The sequence below is a fragment of the Pleurodeles waltl genome, chromosome 6, assembly GCF_031143425.1.
Source record: "Pleurodeles waltl isolate 20211129_DDA chromosome 6, aPleWal1.hap1.20221129, whole genome shotgun sequence".
In the NCBI taxonomy this organism is placed as follows: domain Eukaryota; kingdom Metazoa; phylum Chordata; class Amphibia; order Caudata; family Salamandridae; genus Pleurodeles; species Pleurodeles waltl.
The window spans coordinates 1,572,062,757-1,572,083,405 of record NC_090445.1 but is presented as its reverse complement, the minus strand read 5'-3'; positions in this window follow the sequence as shown (position 1 = coordinate 1,572,083,405).

The following is a 20,649-nucleotide window of genomic DNA, read 5'->3' as shown; positions in this document are numbered from 1 at the left end:
TTTTTACGTAGTGTCCATGGTTAAATACCCACATTGGGCTGTGGTGAAAATAATGGACCTGAGTATAATTGAGGAAGACTGTATAGAATGTTCCTTTTTTAGGCTTTGGACTGCCTTAATGTTTAGAAATTTCTGCCTTCTCACCATGAGCGGCTACAGGAGGGAAAAGGGGCGGGGAGGTGCATGGTGGGGGGTAGGGGGTTTGGAGGGGAAACAGGACAAAAAATATTTAAAAACGTAACTTTTTCAACACGCTGCGCCGCTCCACTCCACTCCACTCTGGTCCTGCACTACAGGCACAGGCTCCCAGCCTGCCCTGCGTCCAATCCTAATGCTGCTTTCATGCTGCTGCCTGCATGAAAGCAGCATTAGGACTGGATGGAGCGCCCAGCCAGTGCACTCCGAGGCAGAGTGGGAGACTCTGCTTGCTCTCTCCAACCAAGCAACACTGTGCTGGGTTGGAGAGCCCAGTGCGCATGTGTGTTTGGCCGGCTTAAGATGGCCAGCCAAACATACATGCACACTGAGGGGGAGTGCTGTGCACTCACCCTTTGTGCTCATCACAGCCCCATGGCCCGCCTCTTTTACTATAAAAAAAATAATAAACGTAATTTTGCAGCTGCTGTTGCTGGAAGAGGGGTGATAGAGCGTTCCGTCCTAATAAATTACCTGTATTTGGACGCTCTTGGGTCGATGAATCTTTTGACCAAGTGGGGCTCTCTTCACCCGAGATTAGTCAATTTAATCAAATCAATAATCAATAACGAACATAATCAATGCCCTGATCAACATAACACTTCACAATTAATCCAGAAAACATTTCGGCGAACCATGACCTTTCGGCCATGAATAACCACACCAGTTAATTCAAAGTTAATGAATTTATTTCCCTATATTAACAAAGCTAGCACGATATAAATGTGTCTCAACACCAAATGATATATGTAAATGAACATTAATAGCTGTCCATAACGGCGAAAAGATGCAATCTATGCAGCATTTGAATAACAATGCATTCGATAATAGCAACGCAAACCACTAAAACTATAATCTGTAATGGGCTAATTGCATACATTAGTCAGCATAACAAGGTCTCAAATTGCATCGTGCAACAAATGAATCCTCATCTAACCTCAAATTAGCATCTGCATGTGGGACTTCATGCAAAAAAACAATTTAGCAACATTGATTTGGAAAACTCCTAACTAGGGCTCTTATCAAAAATCAGCAGTTGGTTACCTAAAAAGAAACACAATGCAATTGTACATTTTCCTTTCATATTTACCAAATTCAATCAGCATTTAAGGAAGTCTTCGTCTCACAGGTACCGGTTTCGATCAGCATGGGACGGGGGCAAAGGGGGCAGGGTGGACGGGGCAATTGCCTCACAGCGGCAAGATAAAAGGACAAAACTACTACTTTATGCAAAGGGGCAGATCAAAGTTAAAGTCTCTAGATCGAGAATTACTTAAAGTCTCTTTCTCTCGATTAGAGAAAGCATCAAAGTCTCATTCAAAATGGCATCGAACATCAATTGGCATCGTAGAAGATGGCAAAATGACGAGGTCGGCAAGATGGGCCATAATGGCTGCAATGGGCAATAATGTCCTCAATGGGTGCAGTGGGTAATGGCCGCTTTCTTCTTGTGCACCAGGTTTAAATAATCAACAGTTCAAATCCAGTAGGGTCTTCCATTGGAGGGTTCATAGGTTGGCTTCAAATTGTCCAATCAAAAACAACAATTTACAAGCTTCTACCTAGGCCTACATTATCCTTGGAGTCGGGAACGTAAGTTGCAACATATTTTACCAATTAACTCACTTTCAGAGCTTCCATTGTCTGCACCTGCAGATTGACCTTGGAGCAAAGAAGAAGATGCCAGGCTGGCACGAAACCTTAAAGATAAGCATGTGAACCGATCTCACTGGAAAAGTACAGCTTCAAGCAGGAATACACGTTTTATTAGCACATTAGAAAAACACGAGCATCTAAACCGTGAGACAAGGCAACTAGGCCAAAGCCTCCACTAAAGTTATGCTAAGTTAAAACATTTCAAACAAGCAAATCATGGCACACGTTTACGGTTATGTCAGATTAGTACAATTCTAATACATCACGTTATATAAAGCACGCTTATAAATGTTGGCGAACTACTCTGAGGGCACATTTGTCCCCGTACAATCTTTATTAGTTCGGTTAAAGTCACACTTGATTATTGCGGCACTACGTTTATGCGCTAATAAATGTAAAACCTTCGTTTCTGCGTCATCAATCCCTCCTCTGATGACTATTTGTCATCACACAAAACTATTCCCACAAATTTTATTCCATTAAAATTCTGTCAGTTCTCTTTGCCTTTTAGTTCCCCTTGTTCTTGCCTTGTATTCTTCTGCCATTCTTTTCATCATTTTCTCTTCCTTCCTTCTCTTAATTCTTGCCATGATCATTAGTATTCCCCTCTTTATTCCCCAAATCCCAAAGATGCAAATTAGTACTATTAGTATTCCCTGTATTATTTTTAGTAATATTCCATTCCAAATGCCACCGAGCCAATTTCCAACTGAAGCAACTCCCTTTCCAACCTTCTCCCAAACTCCTGGTTCTTTCAATTCCTTCAAGTCTGCACTCTCTTTTGTTAAATTTGCAAGCATTGTTTTAATCTTCACACTGTTGTCTGGTATATACGTGCAACAGTGACGCGCACCAAGCATTTTGCAAACGCCCCCATCCTTTGCTAAAAGAATGTCTAGGGCAAGCCTGTTTTGAAGAGTCATAGCTCTTTCTGCTGCAAGTTCAGCATCCATCAGGATTATATCACCTGAAAACTTTGTCAACATGTTATCCACTATAGTAGACAACTTTCTTATTTTGATGGAATTCAACACAACTCCCAATGAAGGAATCATGGCTCCAAATATATCTCCTACCACAGCAGCTGCAGTCTCTCTTTTCTGGATACGATGAGATCCAGACGTCTTTGGAATCCCCGATAGGTCATCCAGTTGATAAACCTTTGGGAACACTATACCCAAATAACATCTCCCCCACCATCCCTTTGGAAGACGATAATAGGCATTATGCCCACAAATGTAATATACACCAGGTATGACAGGGTCAAGTCCGTTCAGCATGAATGTCCATTTGGCCTTAAAGATAAACGTATGTTTACATTCACTCGCTCCCACGAAAATGTTATCATAATAAGATTCACCACGATATATACAAAATTTCCCTACATGCCAAGCGTCTAAAGCTATTTTTCCTTGTGTTTTTATTGCGGCAAAAGCATAATTATCTACTGAAGTCCTCTTACTTAGCTCTTTTTCTAATTTCGCATTCATTTGTGCCCTTCTATCATCTGTGCGATCTAAAAGCTTATTTCTACTGCAGAGAGCGAGCAGGTAAGGTTTTCCCTATGAGCGTGAGCTGTTTCAAAAGGTTGCATTGGCTCGAAAAATTCCCTCATTATTTTAGCATCCCAATCTTTAGCAATCTGGCTTAGTTGCGTTATTATAGGAACATATGCAAAGGTAACATCATAATTTGAATAAAAATACTGTATGTTAGTTTGACCATAAAATCTAGAAGTTACTAAACTACATGTAATCCCATATGTAAGAGGCATGTGGTGATAAGTCACCCCTTCCGTTACCGATGTGGGTATCTGTGTACACACATAACAATCTTTCGCATCCATAGTCTCAACATATTCTGTTAGTAGGCGATAGAAAACATTATACGAAAGTTCCTTCTTATCATGCAAGTGTCTCTCATCTAATTCTAGTCTTTTCAATGCGGTTAGTTCAGTGACAGTAACAGGAGCAGAAGTAGAAGCATAAATTTTCTCATTCTCACCCTTACCACGCGTTGCAAGCACTATTGCCATTATTATTAGTACACATGCAGTTATCAAGCCTATACACGCATATTTACAATATTTCACTCTACTGTTTTGTGTAGCGTACTTAGTCATGATCTGTATAGAATCAGAGAGCTAGAAGCACTTATAAAGAAACGATTTAGCAATTAGTTACAAAGCTGAACGAGCACAATGTTCACACAGTTTTCTTCAGGAGCCCAGTCACTTATCGGTTAGCAGCATTTGTCTCAATTCGGCAATAACTCAGTCTTTTATCAGTTAGCAACGTTGTCTCAAATCGGGTTTAAGAGTCAATCAGGTTATCAAAGTCTTATCAAGTTAGCAAATGTCTCATCCGGTTTAGCAATGTCTCAGCTGGTTGTATCACGTTAGATTATGGCAAGCAATGTCATTTATCACCCTTTCAATCAATAGTGTCCATAAAACTTTTCTTTTCTATTGGTATCTCTTCTTCTTCGTTCTCGAGGCTAAGAGATACAAATTCGTCGGTCCAATCGTCATTGACTACATATGCCCATTCTGGACCGGAATATCTCCTGTTTGGTATCCTTTTCCTTTTCAATTTTGCATCTCTCTTCGATTCTGCCTCACTGGTACTTTCCTCTTTGGCCAAGTCTTTTTCTTCACTTGATGTTGGTACCACGACAGACACTTCCTTTCTTTTCTCTTTCACTCTTGGCCCTTCAATGTCGTTCAACGTTTCTCTAGTTCTTAGTTTTACTGGTGATATACTTGGTCTTCTCTTTGCACTGTGTCCACTTGATGGACCTGCGATCTCTTCTGAGGAAGTTTGAACAGTATTGTTCTGTTCTGCCTTGTCCCCTCCTTCTGGGGAGTCAATCAGGTTTTCCTTTTCTTTTTCTGTACCGTCTGCTTCTGGGAAAGCCCTCCTCTGATCAGGCTCTCCTGCTTCTTCACCTCTTTCGAGCCCTTTGTCACCGTTACTTTCTTCAGGCTCTTTGTTACCTTCAGCTGCTTCAGGCTCTTTGTTACCTTCAGCTGCTTCGTCGCTGTCTGAGGTTTCTTCTTGGTCTTCCCCAAGTGAATCGGTTGTTTCGTCCTCAGAGAATATTTCTCTCTCTTCTATTTCTGCCTGTTCGCTCCTAGTTCTGTTTTGCTCTGTCTCAGCGCTCGGCACTTTGTTATCAGGTACTGGCAGTTTCAGCGCTTCAACTTCCTCATCTGTGGGACACAACACCTTCTTTGTATGACTGGCGTGAATCCAGTTGGGAACTCCCGCACACTTCACAGCGGTAGTGGTCGTCAGGATCACTTGGAAAGGGTCTTTCCAACGGGGTTCCAGACACGACTTCCTCACGTGCTTCTTTATCACGACCCAGTCACCTGCTTTCAGTGTGTGTCCTGGACCTTGGATCGGTGACAAGGTGGTTGCTTCCACCTGGTGAGAGAAAGAGCGAACCACGTCAGCCAGACCTTTGCAGTAGTCTAACACCATATCATCTGTAATATTCAAAAGCGCGTTTGCGGGAACTGCAGGAAGTCTCATGGCCCTGCCCATGAGAATTTCGTGCGGGGACAATCCAGTCTTTCTGTCAGGGGTGTTTCTCATTGACATTAACACCAAAGGCAATGCGTCAGGCCATTTCAAATTTGTCGATGCACATATTTTCGCCATTCTTGATTTCAGTGTACCATTTATCTGTTCCACCAGTCCTGAGGCTTCAGGGCGATAGCTACAATGCAGTTTTTGCTCAATGTTCAGCGCTGCGCAAAGTAACTTTATCACCTCGTTATTGAAGTGACTTCCTCTATCTGATTCTAAAGAGATCGGGAATCCGAAACGTGGTATCAACTCCCTCAACAATAGTTTTGCAACTGTAAGGCTGTCATTTCAACGTGTGGGGTATGCTTCAATCCAGTGACTAAAAATGCACACAATCACCAACACATACTTCAGACCTCCATGCACAGGCATCTCAATAAAGTCCATCTGCATTCTGCTGAATGGGCCACCCGCCCTGCCAATGTGGCTCACGTTCACAACCGTTCCCTTTCCTGGGTTCATCTGCTGACAAATGACACAACGATGGCAAACTGCTTCTGCAACTTGACGGAATCTGGGGTTAAAGCAATCAGTTTTGAACAATCTTATCATGGCATCTCTCCCTAGGTGAGCCTGCCCATGATAGAACCGCGCTAGCTGCGATAAGAGACTATTTGGTAAAACAAATTTTCCCTCATTTGAAACCCATAACTCATCTGGTCTCCTTGTACATTGTGACTTAATCCAGGAAACTCTTTCATCCTCCCTGACGCTATTCTGTAATGCTTTTAGTTCATCCATTGTATCCACGACCTGCAAGGCAAATGCTTCAGCTAGTTCGAGTTCTGGTTCACTTATCAAATTCCATTCATCCCTGAGCAATATACAGTTCAAGGCACAAAATCTTGCGACTTGATCCGCATATGCATTTCCCAGGGAAACATAGTCCTGTCCTTTTGTATGAGCACTACACTTTACCACTGCAATTTCGGCTGGCATCTGAATGGCGTGTAACAATTCCCTTATTCTCTCCCCGTTTTTCACTGGGGTCCCTGAAGAGGTCAGGAAACCTCTCTGTGACCATAGTTGCCCAAAGTCGTGCACAATTCCAAACCCGTACTGACTGTCAGTGTAAATGGTAACCTTCATCAATGTAAACAGTTGGCATGCTCTTGTAAGGGCTACAAGCTCTGCTACTTGTGCGGAATAGACTCCTTGAAGCCAGGATGCTTCCAAGACACCTGTTACAGTACATACAGCATATCCTGCTTTCAAAATTCCCAACCCATCTCTTAGACATGAACCATCAACAAAAATAATATGGTCATTTTCATCAAGCTTAGTATCCCTAATATCAGGTCGGGGTTTTGTGCAAAATTCAGTCACCTGAAGGCAGTCGTGCTCGACGTCTTCAGCGTTCTCAATTTCAGCATTTTCACCGGGAAGCAAGGTTGCTGGATTCAACGTAGTGCACCTTTTCAGCTGCACATTCGGTGAGCCCAGAATTATTGTTTCATACCTTGTGAGTCTTGCTCCAGTCATGTGTTGCGTTCAGGAGCGGGTCAAAAGTATCTCAACTGAGTGAGGGACCATGACTGTTAATGGGTGTCCCATCACTATTCCTTCACTCTGAGTGAGGCTGATACCAACTGCTGCTACGGCGCGCAAACACCCTGGCAGTGCTGCTGCGACCGGATCCAAAGTAGCTGAAAAATACGCTACTGGTCTGTTTATGCCACCATGGGCTTGGGTCAAGACAGACAAAGAACATGCATCACGTTCATGACAAAACAATGTGAAAGGCTTTGTGTAATCAGGCATACCTAAAGCTGGAGCCCTGCACATGCATTCTTTCAATTCAATAAAAGCATCCATCTCATCTCCTTTCAGCTCAATTTCATCCAAGGCATCCCTCTGGGTCAGTTTCAGTAAAGGCTTTGCTAGAGTTGAAAAGTTGGGAATCCACTGGCGACAGTAGCTCACCATCCCCAAAAACTTCCTCACCTCCCTCCTCGTCTTTGGTGGACTCATTTGAAGTACACTTGTTATTCTTTCCTTCATTATTCTCCGTGACCCTTTCTCTATTTGGTGACCCAAGTATTTTACTTTCTTCTGACAGAACTGCAACTTTGAAGGAGACACCTTGTGTCCATTCCTTCCCAAATGGTTCAGTAGAGCAATGGTGTCGGCTGTGCAGCCACTTTCTGTCTTAGATGCAATCAGTAAGTCATCGATGTACTGTACTAGGGTTGACTCGAATGGCAATTCTAACGCTTCCAAGTCTTTCTTTAGAATCTGATTGAAAATTGACGGTGACTCCGAAAACCCTTGAGGAATTCGACACCAACTGTAAACTCTGTCTAAGAATTTGAAACAAAAGAGAAATTGGCTGTCCTCATGAAGAGGCACCGAAAAGAATGCTTGTGACAAGTCAATGACTGAGAACCACTCGGCCTCGCAAGGGACTTGAAACATTATCACAGCTGGATTCGGTACTACAGGGCAGCATTTAATTATGATGTCATTTATTTTCCTCAAGTCCTGCACGATTCGGACCTTTCCACTCGGCTTTATTAGTCCCATGATTGGTGAATTACATGGACTGCTTAACACTTCTTTCAGTACTCCCTGTTTTACAAACTCGTCAATGAGTTGGGCGACTTTCATGAGGGTGTCTTGTGCCATGTGGTATTGTGGGGTCTGGGGAAAGGTTACATTGGGTTTTACGGTCACTTTCACTGGTTCCACTCCTTTCACCAATCCCACCTCTTTTCCTGTCATATCCCACACTTCCTTTCCGACTGTTTCCCGTAATTCAGCTGGAATATCTTCTTCAGTTATCATCGGAAAAAGGTTAATCAGAGGATATTCTTCATCGACAGTTTCCATCTCATCCCCTTCTACACTGTCCTCTTCTTCCCCATCACTGCTCGTCTGAATTCTAATTCCATCGTTCGAACACATAATCGAACATCCCAATTTGCACAATAGGTCTCTCCCTAACAGTGCTATCGGGCTTGAGTCACATACCACAAAATTATGTGACCCTTGATAGTTACCAATTCTGACTTGTACTGGATCTGTGATTGGGTTCGTCAGGTGCCTGTTTGCTACTCCCACTACTTGAACTGTTCTCCCTGAGAGTGGCAAATTTGGTACTTCAATGCTCCTAACAGTTGAACGTGTGGCTCCTGTGTCAATCAAGAATGAAACACGATGACCCATAACTCTTCCCTCCACATATGGACCCTTTTGATCAACTTCCAAGGATGCTGCAAGCACACAATTTCCCTCCTCATCTGAACTTTCACTCTCCCATACATTGTTTATTCCATTCTCACTGTGTAATGGGAACTGTTGTACGGTGCCATTTGTATTCATCACCTGACCCGAGACCTGTGGAGGAACCATCACTTGCTGCTGACTCACTGGTGCCAAAGGTATTTGCATTTGCTGATTAGGTACCATGGGAAACTGCTGTTGCATTGGCTGCATTTGCGTCATCTGCATACGGGGCATCTGCATCTGCTGCGGCTGCATGGGCTGTAATCCCTGCAGCTGATTTATGGTCTGAAAATTTGGGTTTGGACCTCTCATTTTCAGTCCCCTCATTGTCTGGAATGCATTGACATCATTGTTTTGCTGACCAACACCTGCACCTTCCTGCATCACCATCGGGCACTCGCGATTCCAATGCCCGACGATTCCGCACACGTGACACGGCGTCACCCTTTTCATTGCCTGCACACCATTCGGAATTGCAACAGTGTTCAAATCCGGACCATTACTCCCAAAGCCTCCTCTGCCTCTGCCTCTCGCCTGTGGCTGAAACACCATATTTCCCTGCGGCTGCGGTATCTGCTGTTGGAACCCTTGCAACCCTTGCAGACCTGTCTGAGCTGCTTTAAGCTGCATCACCATCACTTTCTCTTTCAACCTTTTCTGTTTCACTTCAATTTCGTCGCTACAGTATTTCGCATAATTCAACACCTCATCAATAGGTTTCGACTGCCAACAAATCAAATGCGTCTTTATTATCTGACTTATCTCTGGTCTCAGCCCTTCCACAAATCTAAACACAAAATGAAGCATGTCCTTCGCCTCTATTGTTTCCGTGCCACTGTAGTTCTTGAACGCCTTCAACAACCTCTCATAGTAACCATGAATCGACTCTTTAGCCTTTTGGGCAGTTCGATCAATCTTCTGCCAATCCACATTTTTCGCGGCAACCTTCGTCTTCAAATGCTCAATCACCTTATAGTACAAGCTCATTACCATAGGTGATGGTGCACCCGTATCCCTGTCTCTCTCTGGTTCACTTGTCGGCTAACCTACAGCCCTTTTGCAGTCTTCCCACAAATCTGCCGGAACCACAATCTCAAAGAGGGTGTTCAGGTCTTCCCAAAGACATTTTGCAAGCTTCACAAACCTATCAGTCTGTTGATACCATTCAATCGGTTTCTCTCTCAGTTTGGGAAAATCATCCGTAAAAGACTGAATGTCGCTTCTGTGCCACGGTACATGTATTAATTTTCCCCCTGCTGTCTCCCTCATTGGTAACATGGTTATTGCATCACTACTCTGTGATCTTTTCTCGTTGTGCTCTGGGACACTGTCTTTCCTCTTTTCCTTTTTCTTTGCCCATCTGCTTTCCCATTTGTCTAAGCACCTCCACACTTGTGCACTCTGCAGCAATTCTCTAAGGTGCGTTTTCATGCCTGCTGACCTCATGTGTTCAAAGTCTGTGGTCCCGAAATCCAATCTATAGCTCCTGCTCAAGTGTTTTGTCTTGTCTATCTCAACCCCGTTTTTGTCAGCTATTTCTTGCAACCTTCTATGTACCTTGTTCACTTCTCTCGTAATCCTAGGACATAGATACCTCAGCTCTTCTTCCGAGTAGGACTCTAACCTATTCAAACCCATAGTCCCTTCCACCAATTCTTCTGCTTCCATGTTCAACCTGACCTTATTCAGATAGTCTTCTCCCTTCCCACTGGCTGAGCTTTGTGTGGAATTCAGACTGTTGAACCACTGTGTCAGCTGTTGCGCATTCAACCCCATCAGTGTAGCATTCACATCGACTGCCATTGATGGTTGCGGCAACTTTTCAGTGTTCGATGATAGCGGTATCATCAGTGGGGGACTCGACCTCACCACTGTTGACTGAGCACATATGGGACTAAACTCCATCAAGGACCCAGATCCAGTTGGCAGAGCCGCTATCGGAGTTGTCTCTGGAGTGTTTTCTATGCACCTCCTTTCCGTCCCACTCTGCACCATTGATCCTTGACCGCTCATACCTGAGTTAGGCTGAATGTACAAAGGTACCGGTGGACCTACAGTAATGGGTAGGGATATCGCATCTGGGTTATGTCCATTCCCCAGGTTCTGAGGCATGTTCATTCCCACACTATGGGTCATCATTCCCGGCATGCCCGTCTGACTCCCCGTCATCTGAGCATGTGCGGTTCCCCCCTGCATCTGCTTTTGAGGCATCAAAAACTGGGTTGATTCAGCTTGTGCCAATGTTGGGTTGCGACCATTCTGTACTCCCATTACGGTTGGATCTAGAATCATTCCCGTACTGTTGTCACTGCTGTAGTACCTTGGGACCTGCGGCTGATAATTTTCTGCTGTTTTCAATATAGGCACATCTGGATATATTCTCCTAACCTGCGGTATCTGCGGGGTAAACAGTAAACTCGGGTCCTTAGATCCCGATGGCGTTTCTGAACTCGGAGTTTCATTATTCTGTACCGGTGCCGGAGGGGCCTAACTGGTACTTGGACCTTGTTCACTCTCTGCATAAGGTGGTGGACGGTCGTTCAGCAATTGCATGATGAACTCCTCATCCTCTGACTCGTCTTCTCTCCTTAACTTTTCCTCGTCCTCTCTATCTATGGAACACCTCCTGTTTGTCTTACAGGTAGCTTTCTTGCCTGTCGCCTCTTCTTCCTTAGCAATTGCGGGAAACAATTTTATCCCCTGCAATATATCTGTCCTCCACACCTTCTGTGCATTATCCCACCTAGCGTCCGCTAGTGTCTTTTCTACCTTTCTTATCCTGGTCTCGAACTTCTTTTGCTGTTGCTGTCTAGCCATTAGTTCCCAAATCGCTAGAGCCTCAAACTGTGCTGGCCTTGGAGGTACCTTCATGTCGTACATCGCGAATCTCAAATTCTCTAGGATCCTTATATTGAATGTCCCATGGATCGGGAACGCTACGCTCCCATGTCTCTCTGTCAGCTTGTGCCATTGCTTTAGCCAAAGGCACGGAGCTACCCCCCTTTCCTCCATTACAATGTAAGCTGGTGTACCTTCGGGTGGCGTCTCCTCTCCTACGCTCGCTTTATTGTAAGACTCCCCCTTCATCGCACTCTTTAATGCTTTAAAAAATTTCATTTTCTCGTCTTTTATTTCACAAAGTTTGTAATCAATAAGTGACTTTAATTCCCGGAATACTCTTCGCTTGCCTTTCCCCTTCCAATCGAGCCCCACGGACTGCGTCCAATCCGTGCGCGGCCCTTCTTTGCAACCAACCTATCCCAGCGCGGCTCCTAGTGACGTCACACTCACACACACTGCGGCTGACAAAGCCTTGCGGCTTGTCCTCCTTCACTCCGCTCCTCTCGTAACAACTTCTAGCATGTATCGCGAGCAACCAAATAATAACAAAACAGATCTGTCGGTTTACTACAGGAAGGGTAACACAATCGCTTCAGGACCTTAGGGATTTTTCACTAGCCTCGGCAGTTATTCCATCTTTCTCGGTCCCCACTTTCGCAAGCAAATCCTGACCCGCAGACTCTGCTCTCAACTTGTCAATGATCTATTCTAGTGCACTTAGAATTTGTCAAAGCCCGAAGTCGAAGTTTTCTTTCACTCCCTTAACACACGTACCGACTCGTTGACCACGCCCGGTCAACCTATTAAACCGACCAGACCACAATATAAAACAAGTGTCTCATACACTTTTCCACATACTCCGGAGTCTCTTGACCTCGCAGGGCCTGTCTCAACAACAACAACCACGTGGACCTTTTTCTGCACAAAGCGCCACATGCACATGAAGTTCGACGACTTCCCTACTCTCACACTCGGAGTCGCACCTCCGCTATTCTCTAAAATCCTCACAACCTTTTCAAACAATCTGCGGCAATAAGCTGTGCAAGCGCAAAACCCTGACTTCACTCATACCGTCACTAGTACCGCCAACGCCGATTTCACACCTCCATTCTCTCCATTCGCAAGCTCCGAGATCCCGGGAAAGTCGCGGGGGACTTAGGGCATCATCATTCTCTCAATCTGTTTTACCCAAGAAAATCTAATTCAACACCATATACCTCTCGAGTGGGGTCTCAAAGAGTGCAACCGTTACCTATTGAGCGGGGTCCCAAAGGGCGAAACCGTTACCTCTCGAGTGGGGTCCCAAAGGGCGAAACCGTTACCTCTCGAGTGGGGTCCCAAAGGGCGAAACCGTTACCTCTCGAGTGGGGTCCCAAAGGGCGAAACCGTTACCTCTCGAGTGGGGTCCCAAAGGGCGAAACCGTCCTCTGCTACCATCTACTGATAGAGCGTTCCGTCCTAATAAATTACCTGTATTTGGACGCTCTTGGGTCGATGAATCTTTTGACCAAGTGGGGCTCTCTTCACCCGAGATTAGTCAATTTAATCAAATCAATAATCAATAACGAACATAAGCAATGCCCTGATCAACATAACACTTCACAATTAATCCAGAAAACATTTCGGCGAACCATGACCTTTCGGCCATGAATAACCACACCAGTTAATTCAAAGTTAATGAATTTATTTCCCTATATTAACAAAGCTAGCACGATATAAATGTGTCTCAACACCAAATGATATATGTAAATGAACATTAATAGCTGTCCATAACGGCGAAAAGATGCAATCTATGCAGCATTTGAATAACAATGCATTCGATAATAGCAACGCAAACCACTAAAACTATAATCTGTAATGGGCTAATTGCATACATTAGTCAGCATAACAAGGTCTCAAATTGCATCGTGCAACAAATGAATCCTCATCTAACCTCAAATTAGCATCTGCATGTGGGACTTCATGCAAAAAAACAATTTAGCAACATTGATTTGGAAAACTCCTAACTAGGGCTCTTATCAAAAATCAGCAGTTGGTTACCTAAAAAGAAACACAATGCAATTGTACATTTTCCTTTCATATTTACCAAATTCAATCAGCATTCAAGGAAGTCTTCGTCTCACAGGTACCGGTTTCGATCAGCATGGGACGGGGGCAAAGGGGGCAGGGTGGACGGGGCAATTGCCTCACAGCGGCAAGATAAAAGGACAAAACTACTACTTTATGCAAAGGGGCAGATCAAAGTTAAAGTCTCTAGAGCGAGAATTACTTAAAGTCTCTTTCTCTCGATTAGAGAAAGCATCAAAGTCTCATTCAAAATGGCGTCGAACATCAATTGGCATCGTAGAAGATGGCAAAATGACGAGGTCGGCAAGATGGGCCATAATGGCTGCAATGGGCAATAATGTCCTCAATGGGTGCAGTGGGTAATGGCCGCTTTCTTCTTGTGCACCAGGTTTAAATAATCAACAGTTCAAATCCAGTAGGGTCTTCCATTGGAGGGTTCATAGGTTGGCTTCAAATTGTCCAATCAAAAACAACAATTTACAAGCTTCTACCTAGGCCTACATTATCCTTGGAGTCGGGAACGTAAGTTGCAACATATTTTACCAATTAACTCACTTTCAGAGCTTCCATTGTCTGCACCTGCAGATTGACCTTGGAGCAAAGAAGAAGATGCCAGGCTGGCACGAAACCTTAAAGATAAGCATGTGAACCGATCTCACTGGAAAAGTACAGCTTCAAGCAGGAATACACGTTTTATTAGCACATTAGAAAAACACGAGCATCTAAACCGTGAGACAAGGCAACTAGGCCAAAGCCTCCACTAAAGTTATGCTAAGTTAAAACATTTCAAACAAGCAAATCATGGCACACGTTTACGGTTATGTCAGATTAGTACAATTCTAATACATCACGTTATATAAAGCACGCTTATAAATGTTGGCGAACTACTCTGAGGGCACATTTGTCCCCGTACAATCTTTATTAGTTTGGTTAAAGTCACACTTGATTATTGCGGCACTACGTTTATGCGCTAATAAATGTAAAACCTTCGTTTCTGCGTCATCAATCCCTCCTCTGATGACTATTTGTCATCACACAAAACTATTCCCACAAATTTTATTCCATTAAAATTCTGTCAGTTCTCTTTGCCTTTTAGTTCCCCTTGTTCTTGCCTTGTATTCTTCTGCCATTCTTTTCATCATTTTCTCTTCCTTCCTTCTCTTAATTCTTGCCATGATCATTAGTATTCCCCTCTTTATTCCCCAAATCCCAAAGATGCAAATTAGTACTATTAGTATTCCCTGTATTATTTTTAGTAATATTCCATTCCAAATGCCACCGAGCCAATTTCCCACTGAAGCAACTCCCTTTCCAACCTTCTCCCAAACTCCTGGTTCTTTCAATTCCTTCAAGTCTGCACTCTCTTTTGTTAAATTTGCAAGCATTGTTTTAATCTTCACACTGTTGTCTGGTATATACGTGCAACAGTGACGCGCACCAAGCATTTTGCAAACGCCCCCATCCTTTGCTAAAAGAATGTCTAGGGCAAGCCTGTTTTGAAGAGTCATAGCTCTTTCTGCTGCAAGTTCAGCATCCATCAGGATTATAGCACCTGAAAACTTTGTCAACATGTTATCCACTATAGTAGACAACTTTCTTATTTTGATGGAATTCAACACAACTCCCAATGAAGGAATCATGGCTCCAAATATATCTCCTACCACAGCAGCTGCAGTCTCTCTTTTCTGGATACGATGAGATCCAGACGTCTTTGGAATCACCGATAGGTCATCCAGTTGATAAACCTTTGGGAACACTATACCCAAATAACATCTCCCCCACCATCCCTTTGGAAGACGATAATAGGCATTATGCCCACAAATGTAATATACACCAGGTATGACAGGGTCAAGTCCGTTCAGCATGAATGTCCATTTGGCCTTAAAGATAAACGTATGTTTACATTCACTCGCTCCCACGAAAATGTTATCATAATAAGATTCACCACGATATATACAAAATTTCCCTACATGCCAAGCGTCTAAAGCTATTTTTCCTTGTGTTTTTATTGCGGCAAAAGCATAATTATCTACTGAAGTCCTCTTACTCAGCTCTTTTTCTAATTTCGCATTCATTTGTGCCCTTCTATCATCTGTGCGATCTAAAAGCTTATTTCTACTGCAGAGAGCGAGCAGGTAAGGTTTTCCCTATGAGCGTGAGCTGTTTCAAAAGGTTGCATTGGCTCGAAAAATTCCCTCATTATTTTAGCATCCCAATCTTTAGCAATCTGGCTTAGTTGCGTTATTATAGGAACATATGCAAAGGTAACATCATAATTTGAATAAAAATACTGTATGTTAGTTTGACCATAAAATCTAGAAGTTACTAAACTACATGTAATCCCATATGTAAGAGGCATGTGGTGATAAGTCACCCTTTCCGTTACCGATGTGGGTATCTGTGTACACACATAACAATCTTTCGCATCCATAGTCTCAACATATTCTGTTAGTAGGCGATAGAAAACATTATACGAAAGTTCCTTCTTATCATGCAAGTGTCTCTCATCTAATTCTAGTCTTTTCAATGCGGTTAGTTCAGTGACAGTAACAGGAGCAGAAGTAGAAGCATCAATTTTCTCATTCTCACCCTTACCACGCGTTGCAAGCACTATTGCCATTATTATTAGTACACATGCAGTTATCAAGCCTATACACGCATATTTACAATATTTCACTCTACTGTTTTGTGTAGCGTACTTAGTCATGATCTGTATAGAATCAGAGAGCTAGAAGCACTTATAAAGAAACGATTTAGCAATTAGTTACAAAGCTGAACGAGCACAATGTTCACACAGTTTTCTTCAGGAGCCCAGTCACTTATCGGTTAGCAGCATTTGTCTCAATTCGGCAATAACTCAGTCTTTTATCAGTTAGCAACGTTGTCTCAAATCGGGTTTAAGAGTCAATCAGGTTATCAAAGTCTTATCAAGTTAGCAAATGTCTCATCCGGTTTAGCAATGTCTCAGCTGGTTGTATCACGTTAGATTATGGCAAGCAATGTCATTTATCACCCTTTCAATCAATAGTGTCCATAAAACTTTTCTTTTCTATTGGTATCTCTTCTTCTTCGTTCTCGAGGCTAAGAGATACAAATTCGTCGGTCCTATCGTCATTGACTACATATGCCCATTCTGGACCGGAATATCTCCTGTTTGGTATCCTTTTCCTTTTCAATTTTGCATCTCTCTTCGATTCTGCCTCACTGGTACTTTCCTCTTTGGCCAAGTCTTTTTCTTCACTTGATGTTGGTACCACGACAGACACTTCCTTTCTTTTCTCTTTCACTCTTGGCCCTTCAATGTCGTTCAACGTTTCTCTAGTTCTTAGTTTAACTGGTGATATACTTGGTCTTCTCTTTGCACTGTGTCCACTTGATGGACCTGCGATCTCTTCTGAGGAAGTTTGAACAGTTTTGTTCTGTTCTGCCTTGTCCCCTCCTTCTGGGGAGTCAATCAGGTTTTCCTTTTCTTTTTCTGTACCGTCTGCTTCTGGGAAAGCCCTCCTCTGATCAGGCTCTCCTGCTTCTTCACCTCTTTCGAGCCCTTTGTCACCGTTACTTTCTTCAGGCTCTTTGTTACCTTCAGCTGCTTCAGGCTCTTTGTTACCTTCAGCTGCTTCGTCGCTGTCTGAGGTTTCTTCTTGGTCTTCCCCAAGTAAATCGGTTGTTTCGTCCTCAGAGAATATTTCTCTCTCTTCTATTTCTGCCTGTTCGCTCCTAGTTCTGTTTTGCTCTGTCTCAGCGCTCGGCACTTTGTTATCAGGTACTAGCAGTTTCAGCGCTTCAACTTCCTCATCTGTGGGACACAACACCTTCTTTGTATGACTGGCGTGAATCCAGTTGGGAACTCCCGCACACTTCACAGCGGTAGTGGTCGTCAGGATCACTTGGAAAGGGCCTTTCCAACGGGGTTCCAGACACGACTTCCTCACGTGCTTCTTTATCACGACCCAGTCACCTGCTTTCAGTGTGTGTCCTGGACCTTGGATCGGTGACAAGGTGGTTGCTTCCACCTGGTGAGAGAAAGAGCGAACCACGTCAGCCAGACCTTTGCAGTAGTCTAACACCATATCATCTGTAATATTCAAAAGCGCGTTTGCGGGAACTGCAGGATGTCTCAGGGCCCTGCCCATGAGAATTTCGTGCGGGGACAATCCAGTCTTTCTGTCAGGGGTGTTTCTCATTGACATTAACACCAAAGGCAATGCGTCAGGCCATTTCAAATTTGTCGATGCACATATTTTCGCCATTCTTGATTTCAGTGTACCATTTATCTGTTCCACCAGTCCTGAGGCTTCAGGGCGATAGCTACAATGCAGTTTTTGCTCAATGTTCAGCGCTGCGCAAAGTAACTTTATCACCTCGTTATTGAAGTGACTTCCTCTATCTGATTCTAAAGAGATCGGGAATCCGAAACGTGGTATCAACTCCCTCAACAATAGTTTTGCAACTGTAAGGCTGTCATTTCAACGTGTGGGGTATGCTTCAATCCAGTGACTAAAAATGCACACAATCACCAACACATACTTCAGACCTCCATGCACAGGCATCTCAATAAAGTCCATCTGCATTCTGCTGAACGGGCCGCCCGCCCTGCCAATGTGGCTCACGTTCACAACCGTTCCCTTTCCTGGGTTCATCTGCTGACAAATGACACAACAATGGCAAACTGCTTCTGCAACTTGACGGAATCTGGGGTTAAAGCAATCAGTTTTGAACAATCTTATCATGGCATCTCTCCCTAGGTGAGCCTGCCCATGATAGAACCGCGCTAGCTGCGATAAGAGACTATTTGGTAAAACAAATTTTCCCTCATTTGAAACCCATAACTCATCTGGTCTCCTTGTACATTGTGACTTAATCCAGGAAACTCTTTCATCCTCCCTGACGCTATTCTGTAATGCTTTTAGTTCATCCATTGTATCCACGACCTTCAAGGCAAATGCTTCAGCTAGTTCGAGTTCTGGTTCACTTATCAAATTCCATTCATCCCTGAGCAATATACAGTTCAAGGCACAAAATCTTGCGACTTGATCCGCATATGCATTTCCCAGGGAAACATAGGGCCTGATTCTAACTTTGGAGGACGGTGTTAAACCGTCCCAAAAGTGGCGGATATACCACCTACCGTATTACGAGTTCCATAGGATATAATGGACTCGTAATACGGTAGGTGGTATATCCGCCACTTTTGGGACGGTTTAACACCGTCCTCCAAAGTTAGAATCAGGCCCATAGTCCTGTCCTTTTGTATGAGCACTACACTTTACCACTGCAATTTCGGCTGGCATCTGAATGGCGTGTAACAATTCCCTTATTCTCTCCCCGTTTTTCACTGGGGACCCTGAAGAGGTCAGGAAACCTCTCTGTGACCATAGTTGCCCAAAGTCGTGCACAATTCCAAACCCGTACTGACTGTCAGTGTAAATGGTAACCTTCATCAATGTAGACAGTTGGCATGCTCTTGTAAGGGCTACAAGCTCTACTACTTGTGCGGAATAGACTCCTTGAAGCCAGGATGCTTCCAAGACACCTGTTACAGTACATACAGCATATCCTGCTTTCAAAATTCCCAACCCATCTCTTAGACATGAACCATCAACAAAAATAATATGGTCATTTTCATCAAGCTTAGTATCCCTAATATCAGGTCGGGGTTTTGTGCAAAATTCAGTCACCTGAAGGCAGTCGTGCTCGACGTCTTCAGCGTTCTCAATTTCAGCATTTTCACCGGGAAGCAAGGTTGCTGGATTCAACGTAGTGCACCTTTTCAGCTGCACATTCGGTGAGCCCAGAATTATTGTTTCATACCTTGTGAGTCTTGCTCCAGTCATGTGTTGCGTTCAGGAGCGGGTCAAAAGTATCTCAACTGAGTGAGGGACCATGACTGTTAATGGGTGTCCCATCACTATTCCTTCACTCTGAGTGAGGCTGATACCAACTGCTGCTACGGCGCGCAAACACCCTGGCAGTGCTGCTGCGACCGGATCCAAAGTAGCTGAAAAATACGCTACTGGTCTGTTTATGCCACCATGGGCTTGGGTCAAGACAGACAAAGAACATGCATCACGTTCATGACAAAACAATGTGAAAGGCTTTGTGTAATCAGGCATACCTAAAGCTGGAGCCCTGCACATGCATTCTTTCAATTCAATAAAAGCATCCATCTCATCTCCTTTCAGCTCAATTTCATCCAAGGCATCCTTCTGGGTCAGTTTCAGTAAAGGCTTTGCTAGAGTTGAAAAGTTGGGAATCCACTGGCGACAGTAGCTCACCATCCCCAAAAACTTCCTCACCTCCCTCCTCGTCTTTGGTGGACTCATTTGAAGTACACTTGTTATTCTTTCCTTCATTATTCTCCGTGACCCTTTCTCTATTTGATGACCCAAGTATTTTACTTTCTTCTGACAGAACTGCAACTTTGAAGGAGACACCTTGTGTCCATTCCTTCCCAAATGGTTCAGTAGAGCAATGGTGTCGGCTGTGCAGCCACTTTCTGTCTTAGATGCAATCAGTAAGTCATCGATGTACTGTACTAGGGTTGACTCGAATGGCAATTCTAACGCTTCCAAGTCTTTCTTTAGAATCTGATTGAAAATTGACGGTGACTCCGAAAACCCTTGAGGAATTCGACACCAACTGTAAACTCTGTCTAAGAATTTGAAACAAAAGAGAAATTGGCTGTCCTCATGAAGAGGCACCGAAAAGAATGCTTGTGACAAGTCAATGACTGAGAACCACTCGGCCTCGCAAGGGACTTGAAACATTATCACAGCTGGATTCGGTACTACAGGGCAGCATTTAATTATGATGTCATTTATTTTCCTCAAGTCCTGCACGATTCGGACCTTTCCACTCGGCTTTATTAGTCCCATGATTGGTGAATTACATGGACTGCTTAACACTTCTTTCAGTACTCCCTGTTTTACAAACTCGTCAATGAGTTGGGCGACTTTCATGAGGGTGTCTTGTGCCATGTGGTATTGTGGGGTCTGGGGAAAGGTTACATTGGGTTTTACGGTCACTTTCACTGGTTCCACTCCTTTCACCAATCCCACCTCTTTTCCTGTCA